Source organism: Dinoponera quadriceps, unplaced genomic scaffold (assembly GCF_001313825.1).
Source record: "Dinoponera quadriceps isolate SergipeBrazil2010 unplaced genomic scaffold, ASM131382v1 scaffold586, whole genome shotgun sequence".
Taxonomy (NCBI): Eukaryota; Metazoa; Arthropoda; class Insecta; order Hymenoptera; family Formicidae; genus Dinoponera; species Dinoponera quadriceps.
In genome coordinates, this window is record NW_014554764.1 from 2,822,233 (window position 1) to 2,842,748 (window position 20,516).

The window sequence follows — 20,516 nt, forward strand, 5'->3', positions numbered from 1 at the left end:
GAGGGGGTGACTAAAACGTGCGCGAGAGAGGAAGGATCGTATGGTAGAAGAGGAGCAGAGGAAAGCACGGAGACTGCGTGAGAGTTGGAAAACGTAGTTGCGCGGGGGAAGGAGGGGGTGAGGGAGAGAGAAGCGATAGAGCGAGACTCGCGGAGAGAGGGAGGCACCGACAGAGACAGAGGACGAGGGTTGGTTTGCCGAGCTCAGTTACGCCGCGCCCCTTGCGAAGAGCGTTGCACCACACGAGTGAGATCGTAGTACCTTCGCCGCTGAGCACAAGAGAGCGAGATCGTCTTCTCTCTTTCTCCCTCCTCTCTTCTCTTCTCCGCTCTTTGCTCCGCTTCGCCACTTTCCTCCCTCTTTCGCGGATGGTGCGGATAACGCGGCGCGGCTGACGTGCCGGAAAGCTAGCGAAAAGCTTCCGGCTTTGCGAGAAGACAGTGCGCGCGCGTTGTTACGTGTGCACACGTGTCTCTCTATCCAAAAAAAAATCAACGAGCGTTTTCGTCGAAACGCGACGGTGTCTGTGTGTCGCTCTAAAATCTCTCCCGCGCTCTCACTGTCTCTCTGTAACTCTCTCCTTCTTTCTCTCTCTCTCTCTCTCTCTCTCACAGTTCCCCTCTTTCTGTTCCTTGTTTTTCCTGACTGTCACTCTTTCCGCCTGTCGATCGAGAATGCAACACACTGGATGATCCTATCGAACTGTGGATGAGATATTTGGAATAGAAAAAACACGAGGGGGGACAAAAAAGGGCCGAGAGACAAAAAGAAAGAGAAAGACAGAGAGAGAGAGAGAGAGAGAGAGAGAGAGATTCTCTGGTGAACTCGCGGAAGGGTGTGTTTAATGAGAGCCGTGAGAGCGGAAACGTGCGACATGTGTCGAGGGATTATGCCGATTTCTCGGTTCTGTGCGTGATAAACGGAACACACACGTAACCGTGGCACCGGTCGTGACAATTGACTTCGCGTTGGTGCGGATTCCTGTGCGTGTTCGTAAGCACGAACAACGATTCTTCGGCCGCCACCATCGGAGTAGCCACGTTCGGGATAACTCGATTGTGATCTCTCTCTCTCTCTCTCTCTTTCTTTATCGTGCGGCAGTGAGAAGCCGTGTACTTCGCAAGCAGCGAAGAGGAAAACCTCAAGTTGCCGCCCCGACCCAATTTAAATCGCCGATAACAGGCCAATCGTCACAACGATGCTGCGATTCCGAGGAGGCGGCGGGAAATCTGCCGACAAATAAGACGTCATTCGGAGGGAAGAGCGAGACGAGAGTAACTGACGAGTGATCGACGCGCGTGATTCCGTCTCGGAAAGAGTTACCGCGAGTAGTTTCTTCACACGTAAGAAGACGTGAAACAGCGCTGCGTGAAGGGAAAAGGAGGAGGAGAAGAGGGGAGAAAACACTCTGTGTGACTCCGTGCTTCGTACAAAAATTCGGATTGAGCAAAGTGAATTCGAGGAGTGGCTTCCGACGATCCCTCGCTACCTCGGGACCATCTATCAGAGGTAAATAGGTCGTCTATTTCATATGCATGATTTTCAGCCGTTCGACCATGGACGTACGGGGCTTCGCGCCCGATGACCGAGAATCAATTAGACGAATTCTTGCTGCGTTCTCGCTGCGTCGGGGAAAAAAGTCACCCTCGTCATCGCGCGTGAATGATCGTCGGATATGACGAACATTCTCATTCTTGTTAACGTGCCACGCGAAAACACTGCACATCGATGCATTTACAGAATGCAATGAGTTTTTTTTTAAATAAATATACCGTTTTCAATCACTGATAACTCGAAATTTTGCAAAATGGGACTTTTCCGCTGAGTTTCACCCGTTCTACTTGCACGCCACGGGAACCGAGATTAGTTTGGGACACCCTGTATAATACATAATACGGTATATATCTACTGAATATGTACGATCGACGCAATTCCGCCTGAGAAAAAAGCTGCGATTTCGCAAATCAGCCAAGAAGGAAATCCGCGCGTTTTTCCGCGCTCAGTGCACGCCTCGTGCGTCCCCCGTAAAGAACCGCTTAAAAATACGTCGAACATTCGTGAAGCAATTTCAATATCTGCGCCTGTGTATCCACGTTATTATAAATAAACAAGATTTTTTTTAGCCGATGTAATCGCGGCGAAATATCATCACCCGCTTGACTCGAACTCCAACCGCGCGAAAAAGCGTCGTTTCTTTTGGCGAACGATGAAGGGATCTCGCCGGCAGCAAACCCGAATTTAGGGCTTCGCTCCCGCGCTTTTTTAGGCGCGGCAGCTACAACGAACTGGGTCAAAGCGTGCAAGGCGCATCGATACCCTATATCCATTCACAAGCCCCGCGATTTCGCGGGAAAAAAATACGTCCGAATAAATTTAAGTTTCGGCCGGTGCACACACACACACACACACACAACCACACATATATTCAGACACTCACACACCGACGCGCTCTCTCTCTCTCCGACCGCATCCATACATAAATCCAAATCCATTACTTTCGAAAGAGGTCGGGGTTACGCGATGGGATAACGGAAAAGTGGCGTTTCCGAGCGGCGAGGAATCTTCGGTGACACGGACGAGCGATTACGAGCCATCAATTGTACGAATCGCGCCACTCCAGCCAGCCAGGTAAACGCGAACGGATGCGCGGGATATCGAGGACGGAAACTTGAACGAGCTTTTAAGCAGCTAGACTGCCAACGGAAACGTCGGGAGCGCAGCCGATCGGATTCGTTCTTTCGCGACACTTGGAACTTGCTCGATTTCGGCTCGACACAGACGAAGGCGGGAGAAAGGAAGGAAGGAAGGAAAGGAACGAAAGTGTAGACGTCCGAGTTTTAAAAGTCAAACGCGACTCAAGTTTCTTACGAATGCTGGACCGCCACGAGAGAGGATCATTCTCGTGCGCGTGTGCGGGACAGTTGTGTACGACCCGCTATTGAATCGGCTGCTACGTCGAGGTCAGACGACCAAGACTGATAGAAGGAACTTGAACTCGATCGCCGACTTTGTCCCCGATTGCCGATTTCCGTCTGTTAAACGCCTCCCCCTTTACCTCGACGTCCGGTGTCACATATTAGCGCGAATTCGGCCGAATAAACGCGATCCACCCGATTCGAAATTTCGGCAATACGTTGAACCATTGATTCTACAACATTTATCTGTTTTTATAGCAGGTATCTAATACATTGACGGAAATTCATATAATCATTGTAAGTAGTAAGATTTATATTAAAAAGTCAAACTTTTATTTATATATGGAAAAATATCCACGATTTGTACTCAATATTGTCTTAATTTCGTCGATTCATTCATGAGCTTATTTATCAAATCATAGTATAATTGGATGAAATTGCATCTACCAATCTTTTATCTCGCTCGGTCGATCGTTTAATTTCTCTGAAACGCATTCGGCAAAATTCGCTCCTCAGTTCATCAGCGCTTTCAACGTGTTCGCCAAAACGCGCGACAACGCGAGGATACCTCTCGCTCACCGGGAACGACACAATTTCTCTGCGATATAGCAGGCCGAGTAATTTCGAATCATAAACAAAATTGAGACCGTCGTGAGCGACCGTTCTATCAGCCGATTTCCAGCAGTTTTTCACGGCGCGGAACGGCAGCCACCGCCGCTGTAAAAATCCGCTGAGCTTTCCGCTCTTTGTCAAAAGATTGGATGATTAATCATGCCGTCCTATGCCCTCTTGTGCTTTCCGGGCCGCGTGTGTACATCTATATGTACGCGACACGCAGTCATTTCCGCAGCGCTTTCCGCATGCGTCCGATCGTGTGTACGTGCGCCTTTTAGCGAACGAGGATTCATCAATGTCTAAAACCAGGCTGAAGCTTTCGTGAGTGATTGACCGCGGCTAGACCTTGTCGTTCCACGTTGTTTCACTCCCAAGTGTCTAATATTTTCGACACTTCCGTGCGCCTCGAACATGCCGCAATATCCGTGCCGGATTGTCCACGTAATACGGCGATTCCGCTTGAATTAATCGCGAAAATTTTATAACGTCGAAAGAAGTCTTCTCCTTTCTGCGATGATCGACATTCCGGCAATCCATGCGTCACTGTTTATTTAAAGTGAATTCTACACCGGTATGTCGTTACTCACCGAGAATAATAATTTGCGGGTAGAGCTGACACTTCGGACGAGCTATAAAGCATTGGCATATTTGCGTTGCAAAGAATGGGGCGAACTATTTCGAAAGGGACAAAATAAATGTATTCGATTAAATATCAATTTGTGCGTTTTATTGAACGATTCCGGATACTTTTTGAGCAGAAGGTGTGCGAAAAACGTGAAAAATATCGAAAATTCTGAAAGAAAGCCGACATAACAATCATTTCTTTTGTAGCATGTGTGTCTGTCGGTACTAAATCTAGATTGAAGTTTTTACTATTACGCGAGTTTCAACATTTTTACACGCATACATGTAGGAATCGTATACATTCCGCCAATACTGGAGATGAGACGAGGTACAGTTCCGAAGTACGGATTTCAATACCTTGGACTTCTTCGTGTTGTACCAATCCCTCCTAACAGAATTGCCACGGGCCGACTACCTTAATTATCGCCGCGGTGCTCTTCGTGCGTTTTCCTCCGAGCGAGGCACTTCGCAGCCGGGCCGTCCCGTAGCGGACACATCAACATCGTGTAAACCTCCCTCCTCCCGAGTTCGATCGCTTTGCCGTTTAATCCGCGTGAGATAGGTACGTGCGATTAGACGATTCGACGGGAACGAGGAGGCATTCAGTATCTCGTGGGCAGGCTGCTTATCCGCTCGCCGTAACCCACACGCCAGCCGTGTGTAACCCCCGAGAGTTCCACCGTGGATATAGTCGGTAAGCTTATGAGCTTTTCGACCCGCGGGATCGAAGGGCCACCGAACAAGGGCGACATGGCGTCGCGTATATGTATCGCGGTCGATCGATGCCCGCACCTCAAATCGTTTTCCCGCTGTACTGCACAATACATAGTCGCGCGCCACGGTATTTAAGTGCGCGCGTATTCCACCGCGTCGATTGTCGATCGTCCGCAGCTAATTATCGATTTTCCGCGAGGGCGTCACGCTCGAGAGCGACGGGAGTTCCGATTGTGCGTCCTGGATGTCTCCAACGGTCCACTTCTATCCCGATGTCTCGTTTGTGCGAGTTCACGCAGAAAACAAAATAATGAAAGAAATCTGGCGAAAAGAACCGAATCCGGTAAAGAACAAATCATGGAAGCTCGAAATCTATACATGGAAAAATCTGGTAAAATTTCTATGCGGCGAGTCTGCTACCAGAAAATTGATCTAACTGCATTATTTTGTCTCTGGTGGAAGGTTAAGTAAACCAAACGACAAATATGCGCTCGATAATGTGTGCGGATAAATTTGATTACGATCGCCTTTCCGAACTGAATTTCAGAGTTTGCTTCACATGGATCGGGGATTAAAAGGACACACAAAAATCCCGCCGTGGGAATTCGGGCAGGATTATTCGCCATAACTTTGAAATTGAGTTCGTTTAACTCGATTCGGGCTGTTTCCTTTTTGTCCGCCGATAGCTCCCCTTTTTACAGCGTATACACGCTCCTCGAGGTCGGCGCGGGAAATTATACGTGGATCGCTCGACTCCGGCGAGATGAATCGCCCTGATTTATCGTCGATCTACATTCACGCTCACTGTCGCGCTTTTAACGACGCTTTCCACTTCGGTCTCGTCAGTGTTGGCGCCGCCGCATTTGTCGAGAGAAAGAGCGATCGGACGGAATTGTCGTGCACTCATTGTGCGCTGTGCGTGCGTGTGATCGCGCATTAATTTAATAATATCAAAGATACGCCGCAAACTACCGCGCGCGCATTCAGACTATATAATATAATACTTGACAGACGTCCCCGCCTCTCACGAACATCATGAACACATAGCGCGTATTTCATACATAGCTGGATTAATCATGTATCACGTAGCAGACAGCGTGAAATACGGTAGTAATCAAATATAGATGCAATTACGTACAATTGAACCTCCGCGCGAAACGTTAAGCCATCGGTGTACGGTTATTCGGGAAATGATCACTGTCATTGTACATGGATATCGCTGTCGCCATTTCAATTGGAAGGCAAATTAAAATTCTTCATTTTTGCGCGCCCGAATCAACGACGCCGACGACGGGAATATGTCACGTTGCGATGCGCACGTTGCGACGCCTCGATCGTGAAGAAAGAAAACAGAAGAAACCACTATCGCGGATGCTTAATATTCCGTCGGAATGGAATAGGAAATATTAGGACGCACGAAGGAAATATTAACACCCTCGATTATTCATCGGTCGATCGCGGAAACGTCAGCCGATTGCGGGCGGGACTGAACGTTTCTGCGGCGCATTCTGACGCACTTTCGCGTTTCCCCGCCGAAACCTAAATATTTATTCCGAGCGTTTGCAGTGCTTTCCCCCGCGTTTTATTTTTATTTTCATTCTCTTTTTTTTTTCGCGGAACATACCTCGATTTTAAACATAGTCCATCTTGTTATTGGCGTTCCTTTTAAAACGAACAGCCGGCACGTGCTATTGTTAAATTTTACGCTCGAAAGTAACCGTTTTGTGATATTGCCATCGATCGTGCTCCGGCGACAAATTTTTGCATTGCCTGCGCGCGAAAAATTGGCTCCGCCGGAACTCGCACGGTTTCAACGGACCCCGTGTAACACCGAATGGCTTCTCGAAATTACTTTCTCGCGGCGCGCGATCCACGAACATCGACCAGTTTTCTCTTGATACAATACACGACCTCGTGTGTGCGCGCACGTCTCTATGAAAGTTCAATCAGCGAATAATCGGATTGTATCCCCGCATTCGTTCATTCGTACCTAAATCGGTATTATTTCCCAATGAATATTTCCTAAACTATCCGGCGGTGTCGGAAAGAGAAAGGAAAGAAAGGGACGAGAGAAGGACGGATAAAGAGAGAGAGAGCGGTATTGCGTAGAATGCGCGAACATCGCAGGTGCGCGCTGCATCAAGTTTTAATCAATCATCGCGAAAAATTTTACGTCTCGCCTCGACGGAAACGCAAAAAGAATATAATTCAACGCAAAAGAAGAACACAGAAAAATGAAAAAGGAGTAAATCATGTACAGTCAGCGTCATGTATGCCGTGCCATTCCCTGGATCGAAAATTACATGACTTAAGCTTTACACACACATATATAAAGTCAAAACTATTATAATTAGACCGTTATAACTTTTTATTGTAATTAAAGTTACTTCAGCGATTTTCAACTTTATGCGATAAGGCTGAAAATCATGTAACTCTCTATCTGGGAGAGTGTTGCAGCATGTACACGACGTCGACGTATACACGAGTATTTTTCCTGGACAATTTTTCAAATGCGCGCAGCGGACCTCGAGCCGAATCCGCGCGACGTATAAATCGCTGAGATCCGCGTAAATTTTCGAATGCGGAACGCAAGCCGCGACACGCGTGAAACCTCGCCAGTGTCATTACGGCTGTTTGCATTTCATTCGTGCGGGCGCTTGAAAATTCGCCACCTCCGTTCATCCGCGTGTCCGCGACACTGCGCCTGTACCATTCTCTCTCTCTCTCTCCTCGCTTACGTCCGATTGTAGTGTTCGCGCGTTCCAAGAGGTTAATTTGCGAGCAATTCCGCACGAATCGCGGACGGAATGAGTTCTCTAAACGGAAAAGGGTAAGGTAACAGAAAAATTCATTTTCCACGCTGTTTGTCCCGGACATCGGTACCGAGCCGGGGATTCCAGCGTGTGGCGGTGACTGCCCGCGTGTACCCGCCGTTTCCTTCCCCATGTTGCTCCGTGTTACAGCATGGGATTGCGACTCGTTGGCTGGCCCGCGTATACAAGAGCCGGGGGAAAACGAGGGAACGACAAATGAATTTCAACGTGATTCCAGCTTTGTAATCTTGTTTAAATGATAATGAGAATAGGATTCTGAAAATCGCCCGGAAAAATCTTGCCGTCGCGCGTTAAGCTCGTTACGATTTTATTCGCCACTACGAGCTTTTTCATTGCAGTTATTATTGTAATACTGTCTCTAAAACTCGCTCGTTTGCGTCTCCGTCGTCCTTTTTCGTTTCTCCCTTCCTTTTACCGTTTTCTTCCTCTCTCTCCCCCTCCTTTTCTTTCCACTTAATTGCGCAAACGTACTTAAATTCGGCTCGTCAAGACCGGGAGCGCTCAAAAGCTTTCGATCGGTTCCGTTCGATTCCATTTGATTAACGTGCACCCGCTATACACGCGATTTCAAGCCACCGCATTCGCCTCGGCGGCCAGAAGTAACAGCGCATGCGAACATAAGTGACAACTTATCGATGCAAACTCGACGGCAACGTGTGAATATTGAATGACATGTGGCGCGTATATGCCAAACCTAAATCAACATTGTGAATATATTAATTATTCGCTTCTGACAGCAGCCTGTTTCTCAAAATCTAACAGTTCTATTCGCGCCCGACTGTAACCGCTTGACGCCAATGTTTCCGCAATTAAAGCGTGAACAATGTGAACGCTCGCGCGCGTCCGATGCGTCGGAAAGGGACGCAGGAAAATCCGCAAAGCGCACAGCGCCTTTGTAATCATTCGTAGAAAATAAAATAGAAAAATACTGGCGATTCACGTCGTGAGAAATTTTTCACCGGCCGGTGATTTCGCTCGCGCGAAATAATCCGTGTAATAAAAGCTAGTTTTTTGTGCGTTGATGTATGATACAAATATTTTACTTTCGCGCGTAACGTGTTCCACCACATCGGAATCAAACATTTAAGGGGACGCCAAACTCGATAAACTGGATAAGTGTCGATAACGTAGAGGTGATCCTCAAAATATAGAAATTACGGAATTATTTTTGTCATTTAGTCCCAGAATCTCCGCTACGAGTCGCCACTATACTTAACGAGAAATTGAGGTCGTGATATGACTAAACGATGGAGTCAGACGTACTTCTATTTCTCAAGTAGTATGACTGAAGGGCTGGTCAGAAAACTTTTTACGTATTTGTTAACGAATGTCGTACACTCAGACACGACGGTTGCAACAGTTTCTCATACTTTGAAACACATCAAAATGATGACGAACCGAACCTATGAATTGACGATCATGCGTAGTAGGTGATTTCTAATAAAGATAGAGCAATATATTAGTTACACACATTGGTCCGTGGCCCACTGTCATCGGTAAGAATACGTGCAAATAGAGTGTATCGCAAGAAGAAGAGGAATTCGATCACGAGTCCGACAAATTCATATAATTTTCCATCTAACAATACGGACCTCGCGCGTCCCTTTGGTCGTCTCTATTACCGTCGCACAGATTTTCTCCTTGCGCGGCTCTCCTCACGTCGAACTCGTAACTCTTACCGTGGTCAGAAATACGTGCCGAGCTCGTGAAGGCTTGCGTAACCACGGCACAATGCACGCGTAAATTTAGTCTCTCTATTTCTCCGTCTTGCTCGTTTCCTCATTTTTCCCTGCAGCCTGAAATAAGGCTGGTAACGTTTAACGTAAGACGTTGTACCGCGGTTCCGCACGAAAATTAACGCGCGGAATTACGCGAGCGTGAAATACGAAGCGGCGAACGCTTTTGCGTAGCCTCGACTTGCTTATTTACGTGCGCGCCCCGGCCCTTCGGTAATTCTTCGCGTTATCGTGCTTCACCACGCGGGGGTGGTGAAGAAGTGATTCCGCGCGCGATTCCAGCTTTTAACGTAGGCCCGACTGCTTAATAGAAACAAATTAGCCATTAAGTGAGCCGAGCTTTTTCCATTATTTCCGCCGCATGAGCGCGAGTTCGCTAACTTATCCGCTTCACTTATTCAAGCGCAGTCATCCAACACGACAGGGAAAAGATCGAATCGTTCATACTACACAAAGAAAAAAGATTGGTCGAATAGACGTGACAACTCGCATAGAGAAGGACGATGGATAAGATGGGTCCATTTTGATTAACCGGAGTAGCGAGTAAAAACGGTATGGTTATTTGTAGTCTTTAAGTTGCTGAATATGATTCTGACTTGAAAAAAATTTTAATTTGTCGGCAAAGTATTAAAATCAGCATATAAAGCTAAATATATACGAAGCTATTATGAGAACGATATGTGATGTAATGCAAGTGTAAAACTATAATAAAATAGATAATATTAAGTGAAAATCGACTGATGTATAAACAACACAGATTAATAAATGAAGAAGATTTTATTCGGTCAAAGCAGATCTTGGTGCTTAAAAATATTTTTTGTATAAATCTTACAATTTACATAGGATATCAAGTTTTGGGAAATAAACCGCAATGCACAGCCAACCTCCATAGAAATTTTCCTAGATTTTCCTATGTACAGTATAAGATTTATTTTCTATTCCTAAACTGCCCTATCCAAATAGAAATGTTTCATAATCACATTCATCATAATATGATGTCATACTGTAACTTCAACTTAATATCTTCTTAAAGATCATTACGTGATTAACATCACATGAACACAAGATGTGCGATGCGTGCACGTTCATGACTTGATCATAATTAATGCTATTAAATAAGATATTTGTGTGATATCATGACATGAACGACATTTGAATAACACGTGAGCCCGCATCTATTCTTGTCCTCATGTTTCAACTATTACGAATACAAAATGAGGTCAGATTGAATACATTTTGCTATCTGGGTAGATCAAGCAGGCTGCATTCCGATATTCACTTCCGGTACTGAAAATCTATAGTATACGTAACATGAAATATCGATTTTCAGTACTGGCAATGAATATCAAAATGCAATCTTCTCGAACTAGTGCAACCACTTCAGGAATAGAAACCTATAGATTCCTATTAAAATAACGAAAGTTGTCCTAAAATAAGTTATCCTATGAAAATACCAATGGGAATCCCTTTCTTACCGCAAACATAGGATAAAATCTCCTTTTCGCTCATTGGCTGTGCGCTGCGGCCTGTTTCGTGCAGCTGTCATCAGAGTCGAGTGACAGTTTGACCGACTATCAGATCAGGAGGTTAATAAATGGGGGTTATATTTTTAATGTTATTATATTTAATGCGCGCATAGCGTATGTGTGTGTATGCTCTTGTAAACATTTAAAATGTTTCATATATTTTGTTCACAAATATAATATAAATTAGAAACCAAAAAAATCTTTAGGAAAACGTTGGAGGTATCTAAATAGTTTATGTTTCAACTAACCTTTCTTTCTCCGTGCGTTTTCAAGTATAATATAATATTAATAATAACTGTATTGATCGCAAAAGAAAAGATGTAATGCCTCGATTCATAAAAATCTGAAAAACGACGAACACGGCACGAATCTCCAATTTGTCGTTTTCTGCGCTTTCTTTCTGCATAAGGCTATCCGTTTACGCGACGAATGGCTTGGGCTTGAGCTGGTCGCTACCATCAACCATAACTGAGAGGAAAAGGATCAGCCGGAGTATCTTCTTACCGGGATATCTCCAAATATCGCGGTCATACATTCGCATGCGTGTCACGAGTGATAAAGAACTTCGAGTCGGGCTGTCTATCGGCCGGTAACGACGCGGAGGAACTTTTCGATTTAGAGAATCCTCTCGTCGATGTATTACTTAGCGCGAAGCAAGCATCGAGCAACGTCGGCAGATACATGATCCGATTCGACGGAAACCGAATTCAAATTTTGGTTTCATTTTAAACTTCGAATTCTACAACACACAGAGGAGCAAAGATAGCAAAATAAGATGAGAATTAAAAATTCAAGAGAGAAGTTGTAAGTCTATAGACTATTTAAGTAAGCGCAAAATATCTTACAATTAAAAATTACAACTTAAAATTATAACTTTTTTTAAGACCGCCGAAATAACATCAAAATTTTGATTCGGACAATTCCACGTCGGCGAGGAAAAGTTTCGATGTTCGAATTATCTTGTTACCCATAATGAATGATAAACAGGTCAATCGAGAAGTCATTATCGTTAGATATGCTAATCGCGGAAGTTGGAGCGGCCACGGATACATCCTCGTCTTAAGTTTCCGCCAGGAACATCCACTGAATTGCTAACCGTACGGCCATCGGCGCAGCGGGAGTCTGAGGAAACTTTCGTGACGAATCTCGTTTCGAGCCGTGCTCGCATAATTTCGCCATTGAACAAGGCCGAGTATGGTGCGCGCCACATTCCGTGTCGCCTCTTTACGGCGTCTTATCCCCTCATGCTCCGAACACAACTCCACCTTCGAACCCGACCTTGTCGTCCAAGCTTTATCGCATTCCCTATCTCCCCCTCCTCTCTTACCCATCCTTACCGGCCGTCTCTCTCTCTCTCTCTCACGATGCACCCTCCTGATCTCTTTTGCGAGGCGTGCGGCTCTCTTCGCAGACTGGAATACAAATTGCACAGTAGCGTGTCGTCTCACAAGTAAAGTAGATAACGGCAATTAGAACATTATCCGGGAGGGCAACAGCGACATGGGTCAAAATTGTTTAATCTCGACCCTTTTCTTGCCCTCCCACGCAAATGAGTAACGCGCATCGACGCGACGAAATCCCGTATGTCGGCCGCAATCGTATTAGCCGCTTGAGCGTGTCGCGTTAACGATAACGATAATCAGATCGACCTATATTTGCTGGTAACGGCTGGCGTTTAATATGGCCAACCTGTACAGGCCACCTGCACGGTACAAGCGCTGTGAAGCAAGTTCGCGCCCTTTTTTTCGCTCTCGTTGTCGCTCGACTCTACAACGCGCGAAAACTCTTTACCTTTTCTTTGATTTTCCTCGGTGATCTCGTGAGCGTCTCTCTTGAAACTTCCGTCGCGAAAACCTATCTCGGGGATTTGTTTCTCCAAAATGTTCTGGAATAATTCGAAATTGTAGTGATATTTCGGTGATTACTTATTATTATTATCATCAGTGTCAGATATATATTGTTTCGATTAAGATAAAGCCCAAGATATAAACAGAGAAGCGTTATTGGACTCAACAGGTCGAAGGTGCATTTTTTGTGCATAGTGATTGAAGCAAGGGAAATGAGAGAAGGAAGATGAGTAAAGATGAAAAATTAGCTCGCAAGAGATTAACTTCGACAATTAGTCCAAATGAAAATATACTCTTTCTATCATGTGTAGCTTGTTTTTGATGTTTCAACCCGACTCACATAAAAAAAAAAGATTTAACTCAGTCGAGATATACTAAAATTATATAACAAAAATATTATACAACTTAATAGCTAATTAAACCGATGTTTTCAATAATTATTTATATGTAGGATTCTAGGTTAAATTAATAATACGAACGATATTTGCACGCTGGAGGGAAACAACGGCAGTTAGAGAGTTGTCTTATCGACGCTAAAGTTCCATCTTCCGTATTTATCGTAGCCTCTCTCTCTCTCTCTGTTTCCTTCACGAGCGACGGATAGCTCCGATTCTCCGTTCCGTCGCAACTAACAATGCATCTTATTGGAATTCACACTGTCATGCGTGCTTGCAAGTTTGTCGCGAAGTTATTCGCTAACACACTTGTTGTTGCGTGCGGTTCGCTTAGGTATTCCCGTAGATCTTCGTGCCGCGGAATACGAATGGTTCGGCGTGCTCCACGTCGTCTCGGAAGTGAACTAGATAACGGCAATTAGGATGTCATCCTGGTTACAAAAGTAACGCGACCTTCGCGATTAACTTCGACTATTATTTCACGCACGTGGCACGATGAGAGTAATCCTCACGGTACGGTTCTCTACGTCGCGTCGCGGCGACGCTCCGCTCCGCTCACGATGAAATATCGTTCTCTGCTCAAATTTAAAAATTACAACCTTGCACCTTTTGAAATATTACGCTCCGCTCGAATCTTACATTAAAATTTTATCCAACGAAATGCGCTTCAAGATTTCGTTCGTTCGTTCGTTCGTGCGATCCATAAATGATGTTGCGTCTAAAAAATTAAAGACCGCGTTAAGATAAAAATGCGCGCATGTATGTGTGTCCATTGTGTGACGAAGTAGTTTTCGACTTTCGTGAGTCCAAAGCGGCGCAGCCGTGCGGTCGCCGGTATAATTGTGCGAATAGTTCGCAGAGCGACTCGACCAGTAAGGAGGTGTCACGCGCGCTGTCCGACCGAACAGAAGTTCTGAGGCGGATATCCGTGTCACGTATGTAACCAATCGAACGTTTTCGATAGAGTCTACTTGAAAATTGGACGTCCGCGCCACACAGGGCCGCGCAAATGGGTAACTTTTGCGAGCAAACTCTACTCACGCGCCAGGAGCATAGCAGAGGAGAGAAAGAGAAAGAGAGAGAGGGGAAGGAGAGAGTTTCCTCGATAGTTTTGATTTCGCGGCCTTCCGCTGTAACTAGCTGGCAAACGCAGCGACGCCCGGATCGCTCTATTTCTCCTCTCAGCGCGCGGAAAATTCGGTGAGGCACTCTTTCCCGACCATACGATTTTTCGCTCTCTACGTGCCGGCGCGTCGTTCTTCCGCCCGACGAGGACAAACGCGACTTCCCCGAGTCCAACGAATCAGAGTCCAGATTTTGATGCTGCTTCGACGGCCTTAAGGGAATATTCATCTGGAACGTTCTGTTTGATGGATGAATTTTAGGAAACATACAATTCTGAGATTTCACATACAAATGTTTATTTTTGCTTTAATGCTACGTACAATAATTTCTACATATTATTATCTTCAATATTAATAAAATTATAAGCAATTTTGTTGGGGCTGAACGTGAAAGATTGATTGGACACCATTTCCCGGACATTGTATTTAGTTTGCTAAAACAAAAACAGCGAAAAATTATTAAACTTATAAACAAAAACTGGTCAAAAGTCGATTTTTTCTTTCAAGTTGTGTTATTTTCTAAAAAATTAATTTTTATTCTGGCAGAGACAACAGCTACAAATTTATAACTTAATAATTTTTTCACCGTTTTGGTTTCAGAACCTTACAACGCGCGGAATAGTGAAATGGTTATCAAGCAAGCATAATTTCCGTTCAACACTGCGCTAAATTATTTATATTAAAGATAATAATATGTGGAAATTACCATACGTATCTAAAATATTTGACTAAACTCCAGAATTGTACATCTTGTAGTATTTTCAACAAAAGCTATTTATTGAAACGATATTTGTAGAATTGAAATCGAAGCTATTTTGCTACTTCAGCTTTTGTACTGGAGAATTAAATGTGCAACACATAATGCCAAAATTGCAATGTGGAAACGCGCGCTTTACGGCCTGTCGTCAAATTTTCGTCTCTTCCCGGCCATGTTCGGTTCGCCCTATATATTTATTCATACGCCGTCGAATACCGTGCGACAATGGAAGGAGCTCGTAAAACGCGCTGCGAGGAGCATTAGATGCGTCAGGTGCGTGAAAATGTAACGCAGAACTCCGCTCGTAAATTTCGATTCTTCGCGAGAAAGACGGCCTCGCTATCTTGCGCGCGTTTACATCAGGTAGCGTTTAGCGAAATGTAAGAATGAGGTAAAGAAAGAAAGCGCGCGGGGGTGTAGCGGTGGTGGTAGTGCACGTGTTCTTATTGTCGCGCGGCTATATCCGCGGCGAGCGGGCGCGAATCGAAAAGCGGCGAACGAATATCCGATAGTGTCAATTCAGCGATAAAGGGAGTCAGCTGTGAACTCATTCAATGGGACGCAACGTTGCATCGGCTCGTTGTGTGCACCGGTGTGCATTCGACCCTCGATCCAGGTGCCGACGTAGCTATTCGGCGTGGCCAAATCGCTGAGCAAAGCGATACGAGGGATTCGTACGACTTCATTGATTGAACACGTCTGCTCTTTCGGCGTTAAAGGCGAATACGCCGAGCAGCGAGCTAATTCGCGAGTCAAAGATGACGGGCTGAACGATGCGTAGCGCAAGACACCACAGCAGATTCTTCTCCCGTCGTCACCGATATCCCTTTTCGGGATTTTTTCTCGAACGTGTTGCAAGATACGATATTTGGCGTGATTCGCGAGGTATGCGGTTTCCGGAAATTATGCGAGCGCAGAAGAGCGGGTGAATCTCATGCACGCGTGTAATAAGCACATTATGCGGTTCGGATGCTAAAACCTGAAACCCGCGCGGCAAGGCGCGATGCCGCACGCGGTGAACGCGGTTCTTTGCGCGAAATACGGGCACGCGAGCAATTTGCATACGGTTCGCGGCGTTAAACAATGCGGAAACGAGATTTCGTGGGATCTACATATTAGTCGTAATATCTAATTGTTCTTACAACGGACAGGTACGTGCTCGCTGCCGAGAGTGCTTCCACGCCGCAAAACACGATCGCACAGTCGGCGTCATGTTACTCTGTATCATTCCCTAAATAGAAAATTACATACTCAACGTATACACACAAAGTCGTTGTAAGTAGGGTCATTATAACTAGTGTTGTCTCAGGTATTTCGATATCCGGGTAATACTCGCGGATTTGGACTTTCCTGATTACTCGTGAACACTCAGATATTACTCGAGAAAATAGTGACGAGTAAATAGACTTACGACTTACCGTGTGGCGAACCGATAAAATACTTGCCTGATCTTGGCACAAGCGAGCGAGCTTCGACGTGAATTACGAGTCATAAACCGCATGGAGCGCGGAAACAAGCGGCTCCCTCTAATTGGATTAAACATAGGTCGGAACGCTTTCGGCGAGGCGATTAGAGGATAATCGACGCCGGCGTGGGATATCATATCACTAGATTATGCGTTAAATAGCGTTAGACTGTAATTTCTGACACTTATCGTCAGGTGTTGCGCGTCTTATAATAAAATCCATTTCGGAAAGGGTAGGCGAAGCGTATGGGATTACGTCGAAGATAATATGCGATGCGATCTTACACAGCCAAAATTTTCTTAGATCCATCTTGCGAAAGAAAGTACTTGGTTGAATACAAAAATGATTATGTTATTAGGAAATAATTGTATAACGTGCTCCAAACCCCGAGAACTAAGCATCGAAATTATTTTGTAACAGGTATTGTATGTACCGTTATTTTATACTACCCTTATATATTGTAAAAACGGTGTATACATCGGTATTGGATATTTAATATGTGACAAGATCTTATACGGTTGAAATGTTCTCAAATTTACCTTGGAAAAAATATTTAATCGTATATAAATAGATATTAAAAATTGTGATATTTAAAAAAAATAATTACATCAAATATAATTATAAATAAAATTTTATTATATAACGTTTTTTATTATATAATTTTTATTATATATAAATCAATGATAAAAATTATATAATAAATATGTAATTTTTTAAATCAGTTTTTTATGTTACTGTGTAATACTGAACAATACTGACACTATAACGATATTCTTGAAACCAGTTTCAATCTCTGTTCTTGACTTTATGACCTTAATTTTACTGAGAGGCTTTCTCATCAGTTTTGAGAGCATTTTTCCTTGGCGAAAATATTAAGGGAAGTGATTATTTATGGCGACTTAGCAACTTTTCATACAACATATCTTCGCAGTTGAGCCCCAAGTTATAAAATCCTGTTAAAGTCTACTTAAAATTGATCGAGAAAGATAATTTTGTGATCCATTTGATCGCCCGACGTTTAGTTCGCCTCACTTTCTCGATCGCTTCTATCTCGTGAAGCTATTAATACCTTGACGTTTTCCACTGAGGAAAAATTAACCTCTCGATAAAATTAAGGTCGCGGGTTCTAGGGCAGTTTGCGCACGTATCTATCATGTAAGAGCATTCGCTCACGCTCACGTCGATTATAAAATGTTTCCGCAAAGCCTCGCGATTTTCCCCGGACGATAAAACTTCACCCTCGACGAGAAGTTACTTTCGAACGACGTCCGGCTGCGTGGAGTAGATCGACGACGCGATACGCAGTCGAATCCGTTCGTCGGGACGCATTAATTTCCGATTGACTTCCTGCACATATATGCCGCAGGGACACGATACCATCGAGTTCTCCCACGCGCTCGAACACTCTTTGAAGCCGCGGCTATTATAAACGTATTCTCCCTCTCATCCGTTCTTTCCGTTCTATTCGGCCGCTCGCGTGTTTATTCGCGTTCAGCGGGAGTTCCGCAAATTCTCATCATTGCCCGGTCGATTAGCACCTTCAAAATTGCGAACTTTCTTGCCCCGTGCTCAAAGGGCTCATGAAATAAAACTTCATTCATCTTTTCACGCGTACATTTTTCGCAATCTTTGGCATCAATAGATAGTTTCGGAAAAACGGAAACAACTGTATAATAAATTACTAGGACTGGCGGACCATGTTTTCGAGCGACCGTTTAAATTTGTATGTAGTGCGTGCGACAAAGGAAGCATTCTCTTTCTATTCATAATTGTCCGCTATCATCGTCTTCCCTCGCCTTCGTTTACCGAACGATATCGGGGGAAGCATTTTCCCTTTCTCGCACCGTCTGCCATAATCATTATCCCCGACGTTGAAACCCGCGGGGGAAGTCCTCGTATATCCCGCATCGCTGTATCCCTCTGTCGACGTTTTCTCCGTCGTCTAACTCGCCGCTTTATTAGTCCACCCAACTGCGTGCCGTCTATTCATCCACATGTATACACATACACGCAACTGGCAAGCTCGCTAGTGAGCAAGCGAACGAGCGGGAACGAACGTCCGCATCAACTTGCGCGAACTGCATGAATATATGAATGTATAACGTCACGTTTGTGAACATATATATGTATTTTACGCGACTCCATCGTGGTTGCGATCACGTCGATATATTGAACGATTGCTCACGAACGTCGCCACATTTAATCGACCTAATCGCTTCGCGCTAACTGCGATGTGTAACATTCGAATTTATCACCGCTATCTGTCTCTCTTTCTAAATCGTTTCACGAGTAATACACAATTTCGTAAATGGCACGGTCGTACGATTAGCATGAGAATCGCCGGTAATGCGTGCCGAAGTGTCTTTGTGGATTTTTCGGGCGATAAAACGGATCGCTTCGTGTGACACCCCGAAATTTTGATCCTATATTAAACTTTTAATTCTACAATACAGTAGGAAAGCAAAAAACAGGCTTAATTCTAATGATATAATTTACTTCTACTTTGACCATGATGACGTCTCTAAAGGGGCTTTCCCATTATTAATATCTTATTATTAATACCTCAATATTAATATCTAATAGCACTAAACAATCGATGCCTTCGAACTTCTAAAATGCTTGTAAATTCTTTCTTTGCCAAAATCAAATAAGGAGATATTTTATTTAATATTTCATATATATTTTCTCCTTCTTCTGACATTATTCATCAAGAAGGTTCTGACAAGAAAACAGGAGCCTTAAAATTAAATTTTAAGAGTTCAAGAGAAAAGTTAACAAGTATAATAGTGGGTCTGTCAAAGCGGGTTTTTATTAGTCTATAGGCCATTCTAAGTAAGCGTAAATTATCCTTAAGAGCATTAAAGTGGTGTAAAAATTTCGAGTCGGACGTCGCGGATATTAACGAATTTTGCCGGCAATGAAACGTCGCGAAATTGATAGTGTACGCAATTGTCGACGGGACGTGATATAAAAATACGGCGGTACGCGACATGGCGTGAAATGTGAATGGCGGGCTTAAGAATCGTCGTCGATCGAAGTGTCCGGATCGTCTATCTTCAATCGCTCAAACGGCGACGGCGAAGTGGCTCGTTTCGCTATTGTCGTCCGCGTCCCACTGCCAGTAGCGCGGTGAGCGATATTTTATTGAGATTTCACTTCAGTCGTCGTGGCTTTTCATTCTCATGGAAATAGACGACCATTAGCGGAGCGTCGTTAGACTCGAAAGAACGACGGGCGTCCGCGCGGACTCCGCGTGCTATAACTGCGATCGATTTAAAAACAAAAAAAAGGGGGAGGAAAAGAAAGAAGAAAATTACAGCGACGTCGCGTTTCCGCGGAATTGTGGTGTCCCGCGCGTATATTATACATGTGAGATCCGCGGAGAGAGAGATTTCTGTCGCGTGCGGTAACGACGAATTTACCGCCCGTGGAAAAAGACGGTGAATTAAACGGGCCGTTTGATTGACGTGAAACTAACGAACTGAAATTTTCACGAGCCAGGAGGGCCGATGCGACGGGATCGAGGGTGCTCGCCCGCTTCTCGAGAACTTAATCCGATGCCGAATTAAGTACACGGGAATTTTACAAGCCAAAGCTCTTTTACGGCATCGTCTCGCGATGGGTAATATCGATTATCAGTGGACCGACTGAATTTACCATCGCGCTTTTAAGAGGGCGGGTCGGCTCCAACGTCGTCGTCGTTGTTGTCGTATAGCGTCATTATCGTCGTCTATGGTAGATAATGACGTGTAGAACGCCCGAGGAGCGACAACAAAATCTGCAGTGATTTCACTGGAAGACGAGACCAAGCTGAGAGAGGAAAAAGAGAGAAGGAGAGAGGGAGGAGTGGAAAGTATCGCACGGATCAATTAGAGGAGACTGGAGCGACGTTGTCACAAAACGGAGAGAAAGAGAGTTTTCGCGTTAAGCGAAAAAATATTAAATTTTACTTCGACCCCCCCC

General features: G+C 44.6%; 1 protein-coding gene across 3 annotated transcripts in view; it reads left to right on the forward strand.

The window, feature by feature from the left end:
• The first annotated feature begins 232 nt into the window (after positions 1-232).
• The window catches only part of LOC106741677 (obscurin-like), a 142,289-nt gene continuing 122,005 nt past the window's right edge, over positions 233-20,516 (forward strand). For all 3 annotated transcript variants that reach the window (XM_014613916.1, XM_014613918.1, XM_014613917.1), the window contains exon 1: positions 233-1,509. The gene's annotated coding sequence lies outside the window, so the exon portion shown is untranslated. The remainder of the gene's footprint in view (positions 1,510-20,516) is intronic.